This window comes from Schistocerca serialis, chromosome 1, assembly GCF_023864345.2.
Source record: "Schistocerca serialis cubense isolate TAMUIC-IGC-003099 chromosome 1, iqSchSeri2.2, whole genome shotgun sequence".
Classification (NCBI taxonomy): Eukaryota; Metazoa; Arthropoda; class Insecta; order Orthoptera; family Acrididae; genus Schistocerca; species Schistocerca serialis.
Genome location: NC_064638.1, coordinates 31,892,529 through 31,899,517, shown reverse-complemented (window position 1 = coordinate 31,899,517; position 6,989 = coordinate 31,892,529). Strand labels below are relative to the sequence as shown.

Sequence of the window (6,989 nt, the reverse complement as noted above, 5' to 3'; positions counted from 1 at the left end):
TTTAATACAATTTCGGAAGATGTTTTCTGTCTACCACCGGCTTTGAACATGTATTTTCGCCAACAAATCGATGGTAGATTGAAGTCTCCACCAATTATAACTGTATGAGGGGGGTACTTTTCTGTAATGAGATTCAAGTTTTCTTTGAACTGTTCAGCTATATCGTCTGAGTCGGGGGGTCGGTAGACGGAGCCAATTATTATTTTGTTACGGCTGTTGAGTATAACCTCTACCCATATCAATTCGCAGGCACAACTTCACTACAAGATAAACTACTACCAACAGATACAAACACATCACCACCTACTTTATTTAATCTATCCTTTCTGAACACGGTTTGCGCCTCTGTAAAAATTTCGGCAGAATTTATCTCCGACTTTAGCCAGCTTTCTGTTCCTATAACTGTTTCAGCTTCAGTACTTTCTATCAGCGCTTGAAGCTCTGGTACTTTTCCAACACAGTTACGACAATTAACAACTACAATACCGACTGTTACTTCGTCGATTCTTGTCGTTTCTTTGCCCTGTATCCTTTCAGACTGGAGCCCTTTTCGATCTTTCCCGAGACTATCTAACCTAAAAACCCACCCAGTCCACGCCACACAGCCCCTGCTACCCGTGTAGCCGCCTCCTGTGTGTAGTGGACACCTGACCTATTTAGCGGAACCCGAGACCCCACCACCCTATGGCGCAAGTCGAGGAATCTGCAGCCCACACGGTCGCAGAACCGCCTGAGCCTCTGATTCAGGCTCTACACTCGGCTCTGTACCAAAGGTCCGCAATCGGTCCTGCATATGGTGAGCTCTGCCTTCACCTCGCTAGCAAGACTGGCAGTCTTCACCAACTCAGATAGCCGCCGGAAACCAGAGAGAATCTCTTCCCATCCATAGCGACACACGTCATAAGTGCCGACATGAGCCACCACCTGCAGTTGGCTGCGCCCTGTACCCTTTATGGCATCCGGAAGGACCCTTTCCACGTCTTGGATGACTCCACTCGGTATGCACACGGAGTGGCACATCCTCAAACTGGAAAAATCAAAAGACTATATCTACACAATGATGTGAAACTATTTGTCCAATAATTTGTAAATAGTAGCCGTGAGGAAATTTCATATTTGTATCTTAGAATGTAAATGTGTCTAGTTTTAAGTATGAATTCGTGTATATTCAGTTTCAAAGTCAAGGCAGTTAAGGAATATTTATGGTGTGACCAGAGACTCAATAGAAAGTGCAACAATGTGCTAGATGAAGACTTGCTTACAGACAGATTAATGTCACTAAAAAATATTTCATGCTCATCAAGCAGTGAACAATTTCTTGTTTAGAACGTATAAAACAATTTCTTGAGCCATTTTTCAATACTGTGTATAGATAATTGATTAATTTGCATATAATACTATAACAGATTTAATTGTTAGGTTAAAGTAAGCCCTGAGAGGGTCTTTATTTAAATGAAAGTAACTTTCAGTCATAGGATGATCATGTATACCAATGTTGCCACCAATAGTGATATGAGAGCGACACTTGAATGAATCCAGTCTGAACTGAACTCATTTTATGTGACGTACACTTTGTATGCACCAACGCTTCGACTGAAGCCAGTGTATTTTGCAGATATCTTTTAACATTGACTGCGCGTTATGCGAATTAATTCATTCTACACGGAAACTACACTGTAGTCACGTAGGACAGATTATTCGTGCAAATTCTGTCAGCAAATAAAGCATTTATTGAACAATATGCTCAAGTCCAGCTCATATACACATGATGAGATCTGTTTACTGGAGGAGTAATAACTTGGCTAGCTACACAGAAAAAACTAATGCACAAAGTCACAGGCCTTCATGTAATTGTGAAAAAGTCATTTATGCATTGTAACAATGTTAAGAAAAGTACATTGAACGTTGTAAATGTAACAGACTCACCATAAGTGAAAGTAATTGTGTAAAGAAGGGACAACATGCCTTCCAGACAGACTGTGTGTACATACGCAATCTTGCACACAGACGAAATATTGTGTGCAGAAGTGACAGAGTGTGACTGTTGGAACTGCACCAATATATACGTCGAAGTAGATTGAATGTTGTAACTCGGTTACAATTTGTCATAACGCACTGCTCAAATAATAAAAAACTTATCGTGTGTAAGGGAGTAGGGACTAATCCGTTCGGAGACGATAACAATAAACATAGCTCGACGGAAACAATTAGTGTGTGTGAACCGAAATGATTTCGCGTGTTGAGAGACGCTCTGACAGCGCATCGATGGTGAGAACGACGTAAAAGTGTGTAGCGCAACTTGCGCGTGATAAACTCTTAATAGCTGTGTCACAGTGCAATGCAGTTGACAGGCCGTGAAAAACGTTATCACGCCAACATATTCTGTGCAAACCAGCGAAAAAACGGCTTACTGGACAATAAACGCTGATTAATCAAATTGCATTCTATTCCCAAAACTTATAATGTGTATTCTTAAAGATACTATACTGTGGTGGAATGTTTGTTACATGTATGTTGACAGACCCGTGCAGAGGAGCAGCAAGGGGATGCAGTGCCGTCTCCAGTCAGCTGATGGTGGGCGAAACATCCGCAACACGCCACAACAGCGGAACGGTCCGGCTCAGCTCCTCGCGACTGCGCACGCGCCACCAACCGCCGCACCGTCGCTCCTTCTTCGGGTACACGGCGTCGATCCCGAGGGCCGCTGAGATATCCTGTGTTCCAGACGACGCTCCGGGACACAACACTCACCTCACCCCACCCGTACAATGTCATTGTCAACATTTTGTCGAACTTAAACCCCAATGTCTACGGACTAAACATCAGAATGATATTTGTAATATGAACTTACAAGTGACAAACACTTTAACTCATTCCAGTAATGAACTCAAACTATTAGACACTATATGTTAGATGTTTTCTTCATATTAGCAATATAAACTTGCACGAGTACATTGCCCCGGTAGAATGTCTATAATCAACAATATCGAGGCCAAGTCATAACACTACTTTCAATTATTTAATGAATAATATTGTACTCTCCCTAAAACATAAACTTGAGAATCACCACTGATGTGGCATTTCATAAACGTACAGTGTCGAAAAGGACCGAATTTTAACATTTTTGGCGGAAAACTCTCGTGTTTTGTACTTCAATTGTGAACGCTTGACAAGTGTCGAACTTCATTCGTGAACAAAGAAAGAACTGTGTTAAACTGCGAAGCAAGCGAGATGAACATGGCTCCGGCGCAGTTTTCCCACGGTTCCTGAAAGCACACAGCCCGAATGGGGGACCCAAAACTGCAATAATCCTGGAACTAGGTATACGGTTAACTCGCAAAAGTGGAGGAGCGACATGCACTTCTCTTGAACATATTGGACAGTGTAAATAAACTACCGTGTGACATGGTGAACAAAATGAACTTTATGTACGAAACACAAAGTGGTATACAGTGACTGTGTTGAGGTCAATGGCAAACATTGCCAATGTTAGTCATATGCTGCCAGGGGACATTGTGATGTCTAAACTACGTAAGTGCTTTCACAGCTGAATTAATCAATAAACTGTATAAACTTCGGAACGAGCTAATCGCGATGTGACGTCTCCTGGCAAGTTATTTGCAAAATCGGTGTAATATATGTGAAAAAACATTTATGTGTATTATTATTACGTTTCTGTATGAAAGGTTGTGGATTATGTAGACTCTGTAAAAAAGTAAACAATCATTTTTCATTTTTATGTTTGTGCAATATTTATGTATCTATATTTTGCAAATAACGTCTATGGTCGGCGAGTGTGGAAATCGAAGCAGACAATGATAATTGGAAAAATTAACAAAGATATTTATTAGCGTGCTGAATTGATTATAAATAGTGGAGGCTTAAATGTTACTCTCTCTGCCTTCTTGTAGTCGTCAAAGTTGTAAGAGCCTGTGACGCTCGCTTGAATGCTTGTTGTTTGTTCGAGAAAGACGCCATTGGAGGCTGATGTATAAAAAGGGTGTGTTCTTTGAATTTATGTTGATTTTTTAATATAGAAATTGTTAAAAACACTTGTAATAATTTATTGCTAGCCTTCCCAGTATTTCATTCCACATTTTTAGCCGTTCTCAGCATATTCAGAATTTTTCATGAAGCAGATCTGCGCCGGGATCGCGGGAGCAGCTGCCGCGTCGAGTTCAAATTATAATTGAATGAAAGCAGTTTTGCCGCAACTAAGCGGGCATGTAATGGTACATTAAGTTGATTTTTTCAGCTTCCCGGAGATCTCAGAGGAGAATTGTGGATTTTATTATGTCATTTGCAGGTGGACATGGGCATCTATTACAATCTCAGTGACGTAAATAATTTATCTAAATCAGAGTGGTAAAACTTTACATCTACATCCATACTCCGCAAGCCACCTGACGATGTGTGGCGGAGGGTACCTTGAGTAACTCTATTGGTTCTCCCTTCTATTCCAGTCTCGTATTGTTCGTGGAAAGAAGGATTGTCCGTATGCTTCTGTGTGGGCTCTAATCGCTCTGATTTTATCCTCATGGTATCTTCGTGAGATATACGTAGGAGGGAGCAATATACTGCTTAACTCTTCGGTGAAGGTATGTTCTCGAAACTTTAACAAAAGCCCGTACCGAGCTACTGAGCGTCTCTCCTGCAGAGTCTTCCACTGGAGTTTATCTATCATCTCCGTAACGCTTTCGCGATTACTAAATGATCGTGTAACGAAGCGCGCTGCTTTCCGTTGGATCTTCTCTATCTCTTCTATCAACCCTATCTGGTACGGATCCCACACTGCTGAGCAGTATTCAACCAGTGGGCGAACAAGCGTACTGTAACCGGCTTCCTTTGTTTTCGGGTTGCATTTCCTTAGGATTCTTCCAATGAATCTGTCTGGCATCTGCTTTACCGACAATCAACTTTATATGATCATTCCATTTTAAATCACTCCTAATACGTACTCCCAGATAATTTATGGAATTAACTGCTTCCAGTTGCTGGCCTGCTATTTTGTAGCTAAATGATAAGGGATCTATCTTTCTATGTATTCGCAGCACATTACACTTGTCTACATTGAGATTCAATTGCCATTCCCTGCACAATGCGTCAATTCGCTGCAGATCCTCCTGCATTTCAGTACAATTTTCCATTGTTACAGCCTCTCGATACAGCACAGCATCATCCGCCAAAAGCCTCAGTGAACTTCCGATGTCATCCACAAGGTCATTTATGTATATTGTGAATAGCAACGGTCCTACGACACTCCCCTGCGGCACACCTTCGGAAGACTTCTCTCCATTGAGAATGACATGCTGCGTTCTGTTATCTAGGAACTCTTCAATCCAATCACACAATTGGTCTGATAGTCCATATGCCCTTACTTTGTTCGTTAAACGACTGTGGGGAACTGTACTTGTGTGATATCAAAGACTGCTGTGCTAAAACCTGTTCTCGCTAATAATATCAAAATAAAATTTCATTTTTTGTTTCATGCTCTCGTGTTAGTTGTGGCAATTAAGTGTTTATATATTAAAAAAATCGACTGCAGCTTTTATGTTTAGCGAACATAGCGTACTGTAACTTCTGTATGGCCGCCGTGTCATCCTCAGCCCACAGGCGCCACTGGATGCGGATGGGGAGGGGCGTGTGGTCAGCACACCGCTCTCCCGGCCGTATGTTAGTTTATGAGACCGGAGCCGCTACTTCTCGATCGAGTAGCTCCTCAGTTTGCCTCACAAGGGCTGAGTGCACCCCGCTTGCCAACAGCGCTCGGTAGACCGGATGGTCACCCATCCAAGTGCTATCCCACCCCGACAGCTCTTAACTTCGGTGATCTGACGGGAACCGGTGTTGCCACTGCGGCAAGGCCGCTGGCCTTATGCAACATAAGCTGCATATAAAATCAGAAAATGCGCCGTTGGGAGACGCGACAGCGACCTCTGCCTGCAGTAAGGCTTACCTATCCACGCAAGCTGTTACCAGCATTGTCTCCCGTCGGACGACTTGCTGCGTCCTTGTGGCAAATCGGGGACATACGATAGCGTCGAAATGTCCAGGAACCGTACCACAGACAAAATGCAGCGATTTTTTCTCTCCATAATAATATTCACATTGTAGAAAATGGCTCTTGCGGCGTCTTATAGCGGCCAAATGTCTGCGATGGTGGAATATATCTGGACTGCGCCGTTGCTGTTGTCTAACCGTGTCTTGGATCCCTGGCTCCTCTTCAAACTCCAGACCTTTGCTCTCCCCATCAACTTCGTACGTCTCGATACTTCCTTCCTCTCCCATCGTCCCTCCTATGTGACTATCCACAATTCCAACTCCCGTACCTTCTATCCCTCTGCCGCCGTGCCCCAAGGCCTTTCCCCTCTCCTCTCTCCTGTACACTGCTGATACGCCCAAACCTCCCCTGCCTGTTCATATTCTCCAGTTTGCTGATGACTCCGTCTTCCTAGCATTTTATCCTACCCTTCAATGGTCCCAACATACTCTCCAAACCCACCTTGACCAATTCACCGCTTGGTGCAACCAGTGGTTCCTCCATATCAACCCCTCCATGACCAAGGCGATCATCATAGGCCACACCACCAGCTCCTTACGTCTCCATGATTTCTACCTCACCATTTATGGCCGACCTATCCACGTCATTCCTACCCTCAAATACCTTGGCCTCAATCTCGACCGCCACCTCACATGGACTCCCCATCTCGTTACCATCCAAAACCAAGCTCACAACAGACTCTGCCTCCTGAAACTCCTGTCCGGTCAGATATGGGGTCTGCATCCTTCCACCATTCTTCACACCTACAAATCCTTGATCTGCCCCATCCTCTGTTATGCCAGCGTAGCTTGGATTTCCGCCCCTCACAGGTTCTATAAATCCCTCCAAATCCTCAAATGCGATGTGCTCCGCCTCACCTTCTGCATTCATCTTCTGTACCCCACACGTATCCTCTACGACCTCATCCCCTTCCCCCACCTTCTCCTTT

The 6,989-nt window shown here is 43.7% G+C and overlaps 1 pseudogene; it reads right to left on the bottom strand.

Moving 5' to 3' along the window:
* Positions 1 to 5,754: 5,754 nt before the first annotated feature.
* LOC126424905 (5S ribosomal RNA) lies at positions 5,755 to 5,872 on the bottom strand (annotated as a pseudogene).
* Positions 5,873 to 6,989: the final 1,117 nt, after the last annotated feature.